Source organism: Dama dama, chromosome 16, assembly GCF_033118175.1.
Source record: "Dama dama isolate Ldn47 chromosome 16, ASM3311817v1, whole genome shotgun sequence".
Taxonomy (NCBI): domain Eukaryota; kingdom Metazoa; phylum Chordata; class Mammalia; order Artiodactyla; family Cervidae; genus Dama; species Dama dama.
Genome location: NC_083696.1, coordinates 45,417,889 through 45,431,738, shown reverse-complemented (window position 1 = coordinate 45,431,738; position 13,850 = coordinate 45,417,889).

Sequence of the window (13,850 nt, the reverse complement as noted above, 5' to 3'; positions counted from 1 at the left end):
GTCTTCATGTTTTTCAACACCGCTTCATGCTCCTCCTATTTTTCAGACCGTTTAATGCACCTCATATTTTTCACACCTTTTGAAGCTCTTCATATTTTTCACACCTTTTCAGGCTCTTCATGTTTTTCAACACCGCTTCATGCTCCTCATATTTTTCAGACCGTTTCATGCTCCTCATTTTTTTGACACCTTTTGAAGCTCTTCATATTTTTTACACCTTTTCAGGCTCTTCGTGTTTTTGAACACCCCTTCATGCTCCTCCTATTTTTCAGACCGTTTCATGCTCCTCATATTTTTGACACCTTTTGAAGCTCTTCATATTTTTCACACCTTTTCAGGCTCTTCATGTTTTTCAACACCAGTTCATGCTCCTCCTATTTTTCAGACTGTTTCATGCTCCTCATATTTTTGACACCTTTAGAAACTCTTCATATTTTTCACAATTTTCAGGCTCTTCATGTTTTTCAACACCGCTTCATGTTCCTCGTATTTTTCAGACCGTTTCGTTCTCCTCATATTTTTGACACCTTTTGATGCTCTTCATATATTTCACACCTTTTCAGGCTCTTCATTTTTTTCAACACCAATTCATGCTCCTCCTATTTTTCAGACCGTTTCATGCTCATCTCATTTTTGACACCTTTTGAAGCTCTTCATATTTTTCACACCTTTTCAGGCTCTTCATGTTTTTCAACACCGCTTCATGCTCCTCATATTTTTCAGACCGTTTCATGCTCCTCATTTTTTTGACACCTTTTGAAGCTCTTCATATTTTTCACACTTTTTCAGTCTCTTCATGTTTTTGAACACCGCTTTATCCTCCTCCTATTTTTGAGACAGTTTCATGTTCCTCATATTATTCCGACCGTTTCATGCTCCTCATGTATTTCACACCTTTTTAAGCTCTTAATATTTTTTACACCTTTTCAGGCTCTTCTTGTTTTTGAACACCGCTTCATCCTCCTCCTATTTTTGAGACAGTTTCATGCTCCTCATATTTTTGACACCTTTTGAATGTTTTCATATTTTTCAAACCTTTTCAGGCTGTTCATTTTTTTCAACAACACTTCATGCTCCTCCTATATTTCAGATCGTTTCATGGTCCTCTAATTTTTGACACCTTTTGAAGCTCTTCATATTTATCACACTTTTTGAAACTCTTCATGTTTTTCACACGTTTTCAGGCCTTCATGTTTTTCAACACCGCTTCATGTTCCTCCTATTTTCCAGACCGTTTAATCCTCCTCACGTATTTCACACTTTTTGAAGCTCTTCATATTTTTCACACCGTTTCAGGCTCTTCATGTTTTTCAACACCGCTTCATGCTCCTCATATTTTTCCGACCGTTTCATGCTCCTCATATTTTTGACACCTTTTGAAGCTCTTCATATTTTACACACTTTTTTAAGCTCTTCATTTGTTTGAACACCGCTTCATGCTCCTCCTATTTTTCAGACCGTTTAATCCTCCTCATGTATTTCACACTTTTTGAAGCACTTCATATTTTTCAAACCTTTTGAAGCTCTTCATATTTTTCACACATTTCAGGCTCTTCAAGTTTTTCAACACCGCTTCATGCTCCTCCTATTTTTCAGACCGTATCATGTTCCTCATATTTTTCACACTTTTGAAGCTCTTCATATTTTTCACACCTTTTCAGGCTATTCATGTTTTTGAACACCGCTTCATGCTCCTCGTATATTTCAGATATTTTCATGCTCCTCATATGTTTCACACCTTTTGAAGTTCTTCATATTTTCACACCTTTTCGGGCTCTTCATGTTTTTGAACACCGCTTCAAGCTCCTCCTATATTTCAGATCGTTTCATGCTCCTCATATGTTTCACACCTTTTGAAGCTCTTCATATTTCTCACACCTTTCCAGGCTCTTCATGTTTTTCAACACCACTTCATGCTCCTCCGGTTTTTCAGACCGTTTCCTGCTCCTCATATTTTTGACACCTTTGGAAGCTCTTCGTATTTTTCACAGCTTTTCAGGCTCTCCATGTTTTTGAACACCGTTTCATGCACCTCCTATTTTTCAGACCGTGTCATGCTCCTCATATTTTTGTCACCTTTTGAAGCTCTTCATATTTTTCACACCTTTTCAGACTCTTCATGTTTTTCAACACCGCTTCATGCTCCTCTTATTTTTCAGACAGTTTCATGCTCCTCATATTTTTCACACGTTTTGAAGCTCTTCATATTTTTCACACCTTTTCAGGCTCTTCATATTTTTGAACACCGCTTCATGCTCCTCCTGTTTTTCAGACCGTTTCATGCTCCTCCTATTTTTCAGAACGTTTCATGCTCCTCATATTTTTGACACCTTTTGAAGCTCTTCATATTTTTCACCTTTTTCAGGCTCTCCATGTTTTTAAACACCGCTTCATGCTCCTCCTATTTTTCAGACCGTTTGATGCTGCACATATTTTGACACCTTTTGAAGCTCTTCATATTTTTCACACCTTTTCAGGCTCTTCATGTTTTTCAACACCTCTTCATGCTCCTCCTATTTTTCAGAACTTTTCATTCTCATTTCATTTTGGACACCGTTTGAAGCTCTTCATATTTTTCACACCTTTTGAAACTCTTCATATTTTTCACACCTTTTGAAGCTCTTCATATATTTCACACCTTTTCAGGCTCTTCATGTTTTTGAACAACGTTTCATTCTCCTCCTATTTTTCAGACCATTTCATGCTCCTAATATATTTCACATCTTTTGAAGCTCTTCATATTTCTCACACCTTTTCAGGCTCTTCATGTTTTTCAACACCACTTCATGCTCCTCCTATTTTTCAGACCGTTTCATGCTCATCTCATTTCTTACACCTTTTGAAGCTCTTCATATTTTTCACACCTTTTGAAGCTCTTCTTAGTTTTCACAGGTTTTCAAGCTCTTCAGGTTTTTCAACACTGCTTCAAGCTCCTCCTATTTTTCATACCATTTCATGCTCCTCATGTTTTTGACACGTTTTGAGGCTCTTCATATTTTTCACTCATTTCCAGTCTCTTCATGTTTTTGACCACCGTTTCATGCTACTCCTTTTTCAGAAAGTTTCATGCTCCTCATATTTTTGACGCTTTTGAAGCTTTTCATATTTTTCACACCTTTTCAGGCTCTTCTTGTTTTTCAACACCGCTTCATGCTCCTCCTATTTTTCAGACGGTTTGATGCTGCACATATTTTGACACCTTTTGAAGCTCTTCATATTTTTCACATCTTTTCAGGCTCTTCATGTTTTGAACACCATTTCATGCTCCTCCTAATTTTCAGACCGTTTCATTCTCCTCATATTTTTGACAACTTTTGAGGCTCTTCATACTTTTCACACCTTTTCATGCTCTTCATGTTTTTGAACACCGTTTCATGCTCCTCCTATTTTTCAAACAGTATCATGCTCATCTCATTTTTGAAACCTTTTGAAGCCTTTCATATTTTTCACACCTTTTGAAGCTCTTCATATTTTTCACACGTTTTCAGGCTCTACATGTTTTTCAACACCGCTTCACGCTCCTCATATTTTTCAGACAGTTTCATGCGACAAATATTTTTCACACGTTTTATAGCTCTTCATATTTTTCACACCTTTTCAGGCTCTACATGTTTTTCAACACCGCTTCACGCTCCTCCTATTTTTCAGACCGTTTCATGCTCCTCATATTTTTGACACCTTTTGAAGCTGTTCATATTTTTCACACCTTTTCATTCTCTTCATGTTTTTCAACACCGCTTCATGATCCTCCTATTTTTCAGACCATTTCATGCTCCTCTTATTTTTCACACCTTTTGAAGCTCTTCATATTTTTCACACCTTTTCATGCTCTTCATGTTTTTCAAACGTTTTCAGGCTCTTCATGTTTTTTAACACAGTTTTAAGCTGCTCTTATATTTCAGACCGTTTCCTGCTACTCATATTTTTGACACCTTTTGAAGCTCTTCATATTTTTCACACCTTTTCATTCTCTTCATGTTTTTCAACACCGCTTCATGATCCTCCTATTTTTCAGACCATTTCATGCTCCTCCTATTTTTTATACCTTTTGAAGCTCTTCATAATTTTCACACCTTTTCAGGCTCTTCATGTTTTTCACACGTTTTCAGGCTCTTCATGTTTTTGAACACCGTTTCATGCTCCTCCTATTTTTCAGACCGTTTAATGCTCCTCATGCATTTCACATCTTTTCAAGCTCTTCTTATTTTTCACACCTTTTCAGGCTCTTCATGTTTTTCAACACCTTTTCATGCTCCTCCTATTTTTCAGACCGTTTCATGCTCCTCATATTTTTGACACCTTTTGAAGCTCTTCATATTTTTCACACCTTTTCAAGCTCTTCATATTTTTCAACACCACTTCATGTTCCACCTATTTTTCAGACCGTTTCATGCTCCTCATATTTTTCACATCTTTTGAAGCTCTTCATGTATTTCACACCTTTTCAGGCTCTTCATATTTTTGAACACCGTTTCATGCTCCTCCTATTTTTCAGACAGTTTCATGCTCATCTCATTTTTGACACCTTTTGAAGGTCTTCATATTTTTCACACCTTTTGATGCTGCCAGTTTTATTTAAGACTTTACATATCTGAATAATCAGTTAAAAAGCAAATATTCATTTTTAGAGTTGCACAAAAGGAAAATAATAGGGAAAGTGATGGCTGGCTTATGATTTGGGGCCAATTTCCATAAGTTAAATATCAAATTTAAGTTTTAGAACCTGGGGCTCTAAAAATAGCACTTGTAGTTAATACTGATCTTCAGATTCATAGTTTATGGAAGTCACTACATTTTATTTCTTGATGTTATAGATTTAACAACATATTGGTAGCAACATGTAACTTCTCACATGGATTAGACATCAAGAGACCAGTTTATGTATATAAACTTAAACACTGAAAATGAATATATTCAGCTATTATGGAACTTATACTAAATACAAACTAGTTAACAACTTTCCAAAAGGCACAAAAGACAGTGTTAATAAAGAGTGGTCTTTTGCATCATTTTCAAAAATTCTTCCTTGTTTATTTCTCCATCCCCATCATGATCAGCCTCATCAAGCATTTCCTGAAGTTCATCATCTGTTAAATTTTCCCCTAGCTCCTTAGCAACCCTCTTGATATTGTTCAATGATATACTTCCTGTATCATCATCATCATCAAATAGTTTGAAAGCCTTCAATATTTCTCCTTTTTCATCCTTTTCACTCATTTTTAAATCATTATGGCAAAAAATTCTTCAAAATTCATGGTGCCAATTCCTTCTTTGTCAGTTTCAGCTATCATCTTTTTAATTCCTTCTTTCTTTGGCTCAAATCCTAAGGCCCACATTGCAATCATGTCTCCAACCGGCGCCCCCGGCCGGGACCTCCCAGCTTTACCCGCCAGCCTGAAGCGCTTAATATTTGTGACACGTTTTCAGGCTTTTCATGTTTTTCAACAACGTTTCATGAGCCTCCTATTTTTCAGTCCGTTTCATGCTCCTCATATTTTTGACACCTGTTGAAGCTGTTCATAATTTCCACACCTTTTCAGGCTCTTCATGTTTTTCACACGTTTTCAGGCTCTTCTTGTTTTTGAACACTGTTTCATGCTCCTCCTATTTTTCAGACCGTTTCATGCTCCTCATATTTTTGACACCTTTTGAAGATCTTCATATTTTTCACACCTTTTCAAGCTCTTCATGTTTTTGAGCCCAGCTTCATGCTCCTCATATTTTTCAGACCGTTTCATGCTCCTCATGTATTTCACACCCTTTGAAGATCTTAATATTTTTCACACCTTTTCAGGCTCTTCTTGTTTTCTAACACAGTTTTATGCTGCTCTTATATTTCAGACCGTTTCCTGCTCCTCATATTTTTGACACCTTTTGAAGCTCTTCATATTTTTCACACCTTTTCAGGCTCTTCATGGTTTTCAACACCGCTTCATGATCCTCCTATTTTTCAGACCATTTCATGCTCCTCTTATTTTTCACACCTTTTGAAGCTCTTCATATTTTTCACACCTTTTCATGCTCTTCATGTTTTTCAAACGTTTTCAGGCTCTTCATGTTTTTTAACACAGTTTTATGCTGCTCTTATATTTCAGACCGTTTCCTGCTACTCATATTTTTGACACCTTTTGAAGCTCTTCATATTTTTCACACCTTTTCATTCTCTTCATGTTTTTCAACACCGCTTCATGATCCTCCTATTTTTCAGACCATTTCATGCTCCTCCTATTTTTTATACCTTTTGAAGCTCTTCATAATTTTCACACCTTTTCAGGCTCTTCATGTTTTTCACACGTTTTCAGGCTCTTCATGTTTTTGAACACCGTTTCATGCTCCTCCTATTTTTCAGACCGTTTAATGCTCCTCATGCATTTCACATATTTTCAAGCTCTTCTTATTTTTCACACCTTTTCAGGCTCTTCATGTTTTTCAACACCTTTTCATGCTCCTCCTATTTTTCAGACCGTTTCATGCTCCTCATATTTTTGACACCTTTTGAAGCTCTTCATATTTTTCACACCTTTTCAAGCTCTTCATATTTTTCAACACCACTTCATGTTCCACCTATTTTTCAGACCGTTTCATGCTCCTCATATTTTTCACATCTTTTGAAGCTCTTCATGTATTTCACACCTTTTCAGGCTCTTCATATTTTTGAACACCGTTTCATGCTCCTCCTATTTTTCAGACAGTTTCATGCTCATCTCATTTTTGACACCTTTTGAAGGTCTTCATATTTTTCACACCTTTTGATGCTGCCAGTTTTATTTAAGACTTTACATATCTGAATAATCAGTTAAAAAGCAAATATTCATTTTTAGAGTTGCACAAAAGGAAAATAATAGGGAAAGTGATGGCTGGCTTATGATTTGGGGCCAATTTCCATAAGTTAAATATAAAATCTAAGTTTTAGAACCTGGGGCTCTAAAAATAGCACTTGTAGTTAATACTGATCTTCAGATTCATAGTTTATGGAAGTCACTACATTTTATTTCTTGATGTTATAGATTTAACAACATATTGGTAGCAACATGTAACTTCTCACATGGATTAGACATCAAGAGACCAGTTTATGTATATAAACTTAAACACTGAAAATGAATATATTCAGCTATTATGGAACTTATACTAAATACAAACTAGTTAACAACTTTCCAAAAGGCACAAAAGACAGTGTTAATAAAGAGTGGTCTTTTGCATCATTTTCAAAAATTCTTCCTTGTTTATTTCTCCATCCCCATCATGATCAGCCTCATCAAGCATTTCCTGAAGTTCATCATCTGTTAAATTTTCCCCTAGCTCCTTAGCAACCCTCTTGATATTGTTCAATGATATACTTCCTGTATCATCATCATCATCAAATAGTTTGAAAGCCTTCAATATTTCTCCTTTTTCATCCTTTTCACTCATTTTTAAATCATTATGGCAAAAAATTCTTCAAAATTCATGGTGCCAATTCCTTCTTTGTCAGTTTCAGCTATCATCTTTTTAATTCCTTCTTTCTTTGGCTCAAATCCTAAGGCCCACATTGCAATCATGTCTCCAACCGGCGCCCCCGGCCGGGACCTCCCAGCTTTACCCGCCAGCCTGAAGCGCTTAATATTTGTGACACGTTTTCAGGCTTTTCATGTTTTTCAACAACGTTTCATGAGCCTCCTATTTTTCAGTCCGTTTCATGCTCCTCATATTTTTGACACCTGTTGAAGCTGTTCATAATTTCCACACCTTTTCAGGCTCTTCATGTTTTTCACACGTTTTCAGGCTCTTCTTGTTTTTGAACACTGTTTCATGCTCCTCCTATTTTTCAGACCGTTTCATGCTCCTCATATTTTTGACACCTTTTGAAGATCTTCATATTTTTCACACCTTTTCAAGCTCTTCATGTTTTTGAGCCCAGCTTCATGCTCCTCATATTTTTCAGACCGTTTCATGCTCCTCATGTATTTCACACCCTTTGAAGATCTTAATATTTTTCACACCTTTTCAGGCTCTTCTTGTTTTCTAACACAGTTTTATGCTGCTCTTATATTTCAGACCGTTTCCTGCTCCTCATATTTTTGACACCTTTTGAAGCTCTTCATATTTTTCACACCTTTTCAGGCTCTTCATGGTTTTCAACACCGCTTCATGATCCTCCTATTTTTCAGACCATTTCATGCTCCTCATATTTTTCACACCTTTTGAAGCTCTTCATATTTTTCACACCTTTTCAGGCTCTTCATGTTTTTCACACGTTTTCAGGCTCTTCATGTTTTTGAACACCGTTTCATGCTCCTCCTATTTTTCAGACCGTTTCATGTTCCTCATATTTTTGACACCTTTTGAAGCTCTTCATATTTTTCACACCTTTTCAGTCTCTTCATGTTTTTGAGCCCAGCTTCATGCTCCTCCTATTTTTCAGACCGTTTCATGCTCCTCATGTATTTCACACCCTTTGAAGCTCTTCATATTTTTCACACCTTTTCAAGCTCTTCATGTTTTTCAACACCACTTCATTCTCCACCTATTTTTCAGACCGTTTCATGCTCCTCCTATTTTTCAGACAGTTTCATGCTCATCTCATTTTTGACACCTTTTGAAGGTCTTCATATTTTTCACACCTTTTGATGCTGCCAGTTTTATTTAAGACTTTACATATCTGAATAATCAGTTAAAAAGCAAATATTCATTTTTAGAGTTACACAAAAGGAAAATAATAGGGAAAGTGATGGCTGGCTTATGATTTGGGGCCAATTTCCATAAGTTAAATATAAAATCTAAGTTTTAGAACCTGGGGCTCTAAAAATAGCACTTGTAATTAGTACGGTTCTTCAGATTCATAGTTTAAGGAAGACACTACATTTTATTTCTTGATGTTATAGATTTAACAATATATTGGTGGCAACATATAACTTCTCTCATGGATTAGACATCAAGAGACCAGTTTATGTATATAAACTTAAACACTGAAAATGAATATATTCAGCTATTATGGAACTTATAGCAAATAAAAAACTTGTTAACAACTTTCCATAAGGCACAAAAGACAGTGTTAATAAAGAGTGGTCTTTTGCATCATTTTCAAAAATTCTTCCTTGTTTATTTCTCCATCCCCATCATGATCAGCCTCATCAAGCATTTCCTGAAGTTCATCATCTGTTAAATTTTCCCCTAGCTCCTTAGCAACCCTCTTGATATTGTTCAATGATATACTTCCTGTATCATCATCATCAAATAGTTTGAAAGCCTTCAATATTTCTTCTTTTTCATCCTTTTCACTCATTTTTACACTCATTATGGCAAAAAATTCTTCAAAATTCATGGTGCCAATTCCTTCTTTGTCAGTTTCAGCTATCATCTTTTTAATTCCTTCTTTCTTTGGCTCAAATCCTAAGGCCCACATTGCAATCATGTCTCCAACCGGCGCCCCCGGCCGGGACCTCCCAGCTTTACCCACCAGCCTGAAGCTCTTCATATTTTTGACACGTTTTCAGGCTTTTCATGTTTGTCAACACCGTTTCATGAGCCTCCTATTTTTCAGACGGTTTCCTGCTCCTCATATTTTTGACACCTTTTGAAGCTCTTCATAATTTTCACATGTTTTCAGGCTCTTCATGTTTTTCAACACCGCTTCATGATCCTCCTATTTTTCAGACCATTTCCTGCTCCTCATATTTTTCACACCTTTTGAAGCTCTTCATATTTTTCACACCTTTTCAGGCTCTTCATGTTTTTCAACACCGCGTCATGCTCCTCCTATTTTTCAGAACTTTTCATTCTCATTTCATTTTGGACACCTTTTGAAGCTCTTCATATTTTTCACACCTTTTGAAACTCTTCATATTTTTCACACCTTTTGAAGCTCTTCATATATTTCACACCTTTTCAGGCTCTTCATGTTTTTGAACAACGTTTCATTCTCCTCCTATTTTTCAGACCATTTCATGCTCCTCATATATTTCACATCTTTTGAAGCTCTTCATATTTCTCACACCTTTTCAGGCTCTTCATGTTTTTCAACACCACTTCATGCTCCTCCTATTTTTCAGACCGTTTCATGCTCATCTCATTTCTTACACCTTTTGAAGCTCTTCATATTTTTCACACCTTTTGAAGCTCTTCTTAGTTTTCACAGGTTTTCAAGCCCTTCAAGTTTTTCAACACTGCTTCAAGCTCCTCCTATTTTTCATACCATTTCATGCTCCTCATGTTTTTGACACGTTTTGAGGCTCTTCAGATTTTTCACTCATTTCCAGTCTCTTCATGTTTTTGACCACCGTTTCATGCTACTCCTTTTTCAGAAAGTTTCATGCTCCTCATATTTTTGACGCTTTTGAAGCTTTTCATATTTTTCACACCTTTTCAGGCTCTTCTTGTTTTTCAACACCGCTTCATGCTCCTCCTATTTTTCAGACCGTTTTATGCTCCTCATATTTTTGACAACTTTTGAGGCTCTTCATATTTTTCACACCTTTTCATGCTCTTCATGTTTTTGAACACCGTTTCATGCTCCTCCTATTTTTCAAACAGTATCATGCTCATCTCATTTTTGAAACCTTTTGAAGCCTTTCATATTTTTCACACCTTTTGAAGCTCTTCATATTTTTCACACGTTTTCAGGCTCTACATGTTTTTCAACACCGCTTCACGCTCCTCCTATTTTTCAGACAGTTTCATGCGACAAATATTTTTCACACGTTTTATAGCTCTTCATATTTTTCACACCTTTTCAGGCTCTACATGTTTTTCACCACTGCTTCACGCTCCTCCTATTTTTCAGACCGTTTCATTCTCCTCATATTTTTGACACCCTTTGAAGCTCTTCATATTTTTCACACCTTTTGAAGCTCTTCATATTTTTGACACGTTTTCAGGCTTTTCATGATTTTCAACACCGTTTCTTGCTCCTCCTATTTTTCAGACCGTTTCATGCTCCTCATATTTTTGACACCTTTTGAAGCTGTTCATATTTTTCACACCTTTTCATTCTCTTCATGTTTTTCAACACCGCTTCATGATCCTCCTATTTTTCAGACCATTTCATGCTCCTCTTATTTTTCACACCTTTTGAAGCTCTTCATATTTTTCACACCTTTTCATGCTCTTCATGTTTTTCACACGTTTTCAGGCTCTTCATGTTTTTTAACACAGTTTTATGCTGCTCTTATATTTCAGACCGTTTCCTGCTCCTCATATTTTTGACACCTTTTGAAGCTCTTCATATTTTTCACACCTTTTCAGGCTCTTCATGTTTTTCAACACCGCTTCATGATCCTCCTATTTTTCAGACCATTTCATGCTCCTCCTATTTTTTAAACCTTTTGAAGCTCTTCATAATTTTCACACCTTTTCAGGCTCTTCATGTTTTTCACACGTTTTCAGGCTCTTCATGTTTTTGAACACCGTTTCATGCTCCTCCTATTTTTCAGACCGTTTAATGCTCCTCATGCATTTCACATCTTTTCAAGCTCTTCTTATTTTTCACACCTTTTCAGGCTCTTCATGTTTTTCAACACCTTTTCATGCTCCTCCTATTTTTCAGACCGTTTCATGCTCATCTCATTTTTGACACCTTTTGAAGCTCTTCATATTTTTCACACCTTTTCAGGCTCTTCATATTTTTCACCACCGCTTCATGCACCTGCAATTTTTCAGACCGTTTAATGCTCCTCATGTATTTCACATCTTTTCAAGCTCTTCATATTTTTCACACGTTTTCAGTCTCTTCATGTTTTTCAACACCGCTTCATTCTCCTCCTATTTTTCAGACCGTTTCATGCTCCTCATATTTTTGACACCTTTTGAAGCTCTTCATATTTTTCACACCTTTTCAAGCTCTTCATATTTTTCAACACCACTTCATGCTCCACCTATTTTTCAGACCGTTTCATGCTCCTCATATTTTTCACACCTTTTCAAGCTCTTCATGTATTTCACACCTTTTCAGGCTCTTCATATTTTTGAACACCGTTTCATGCTCCTCCTATTTTTCAGACAGTTTCATGCTCATCTCATTTTTGACACCTTTTGAAGGTCTTCATATTTTTCACACCTTTTGATGCTACCAGTTTTATTTAAGACTTTACATATCTGAATAATCAGTTAAAAAGCAAATATTCATTTTTAGAGTTGCACAAAAGGAAAATAATAGGGAAAGTGATGGCTGGCTTATGATTTGGGGCCAATTTCCATAAGTTAAATATAAAATTTAAGTTTTAGAACCTGGGGCTCTAAAAATAGCACTTGTAGTTAATACTGATCTTCAGATTCATAGTTTATGGAAGTCACTACATTTTATTTCTTGATGTTATAGATTTAACAACATATTGGTAGCAACATGTAACTTCTCACATGGATTAGACATCAAGAGACCAGTTTATGTATATAAACTTAAACACTGAAAATGAATATATTCAGCTATTATGGAACTTATACTAAATACAAACTAGTTAACAACTTTCCAAAAGGCACAAAAGACAGTGTTAATAAAGAGTGGTCTTTTGCATCATTTTCAAAAATTCTTCCTTGTTTATTTCTCCATCCCCATCATGATCAGCCTCATCAAGCATTTCCTGAAGTTCATCATCTGTTAAATTTTCCCCTAGCTCCTTAGCAACCCTCTTGATATTGTTCAATGATATACTTCCTGTATCATCATCATCATCAAATAGTTTGAAAGCCTTCAATATTTCTCCTTTTTCATCCTTTTCACTCATTTTTAAATCATTATGGCAAAAAATTCTTCAAAATTCATGGTGCCAATTCCTTCTTTGTCAGTTTCACCTATCATCTTTTTAATTTCTTCTTTCTTTGGCTCAAATCCTAAGGCCCACATTGCAATCATGTCTCCAAACGGTGCCCCCGGCCAGGACCTCCCAGCTTTACCCGCCAGCCTGAAGCGCTTAATATTTGTGACACGTTTTCAGGCTTTACATGTTTTTCAACAACGTTTCATGAGCCTCCTATTTTTCAGTCCGTTTCATGCTCCTCATATTTTTGACACCTGTTGAAGCTCTTCATAATTTTCACACCTTTTCAGGCTCTTCATGTTTTTCACACGTTTTCAGGCTCTTCTTGTTTTTGAACACTGTTTCATGCTCCTCCTATTTTTCAGACCGTTTCATGCTCCTCATATTTTTGACACCTTTTGAAGATCTTCATATTTTTCACACCTTTTCAGGCTCTTCATGTTTTTGAGCCCAGCTTCATGCTCCTCATATTTTTCAGACCGTTTCATGCTCCTCATGTATTTCACACCCTTTGAAGATCTTAATATTTTTCACACCTTTTCAGGCTCTTCTTGTTTTCTAACACAGTTTTATGCTGCTCTTATATTTCAGACCGTTTCCTGCTCCTCATATTTTTGACACCTTTTGACGCTCTTCATATTTTTCACACCTTTTCAGGCTCTTCATGGTTTTCAACACCGCTTCATGATCCTCCTATTTTTCAGACCATTTCATGCTCCTCATATTTTTCACACCTTTTGAAGCTCTTCATATTTTTCACACCTTTTCAGGCTCTTCATGTTTTTCACACGTTTTCAGGCTCTTCATGTTTTTCACACGTTTTCAGGCTCTTCTTGTTTTTGAACACTGTTTCATGCTCCTCCTATTTTTCAGACCGTTTCATGCTCCTCATATTTTTGACACCTTTTGAAGATCTTCATATTTTTCACACCTTTTCAGTCTCTTCATGTTTTTGAGCCCAGCTTCATGCTCCTCATATTTTTCAGACCGTTTCATGCTCCTCATGTATTTCACACCCTTTGAAGATCTTAATATTTTTCACACCTTTTCAGGCTCTTCTTGTTTTCTAACACAGTTTTATGCTGCTCTTATATTTCAGACCGTTTCCTGCTCCTCATATTT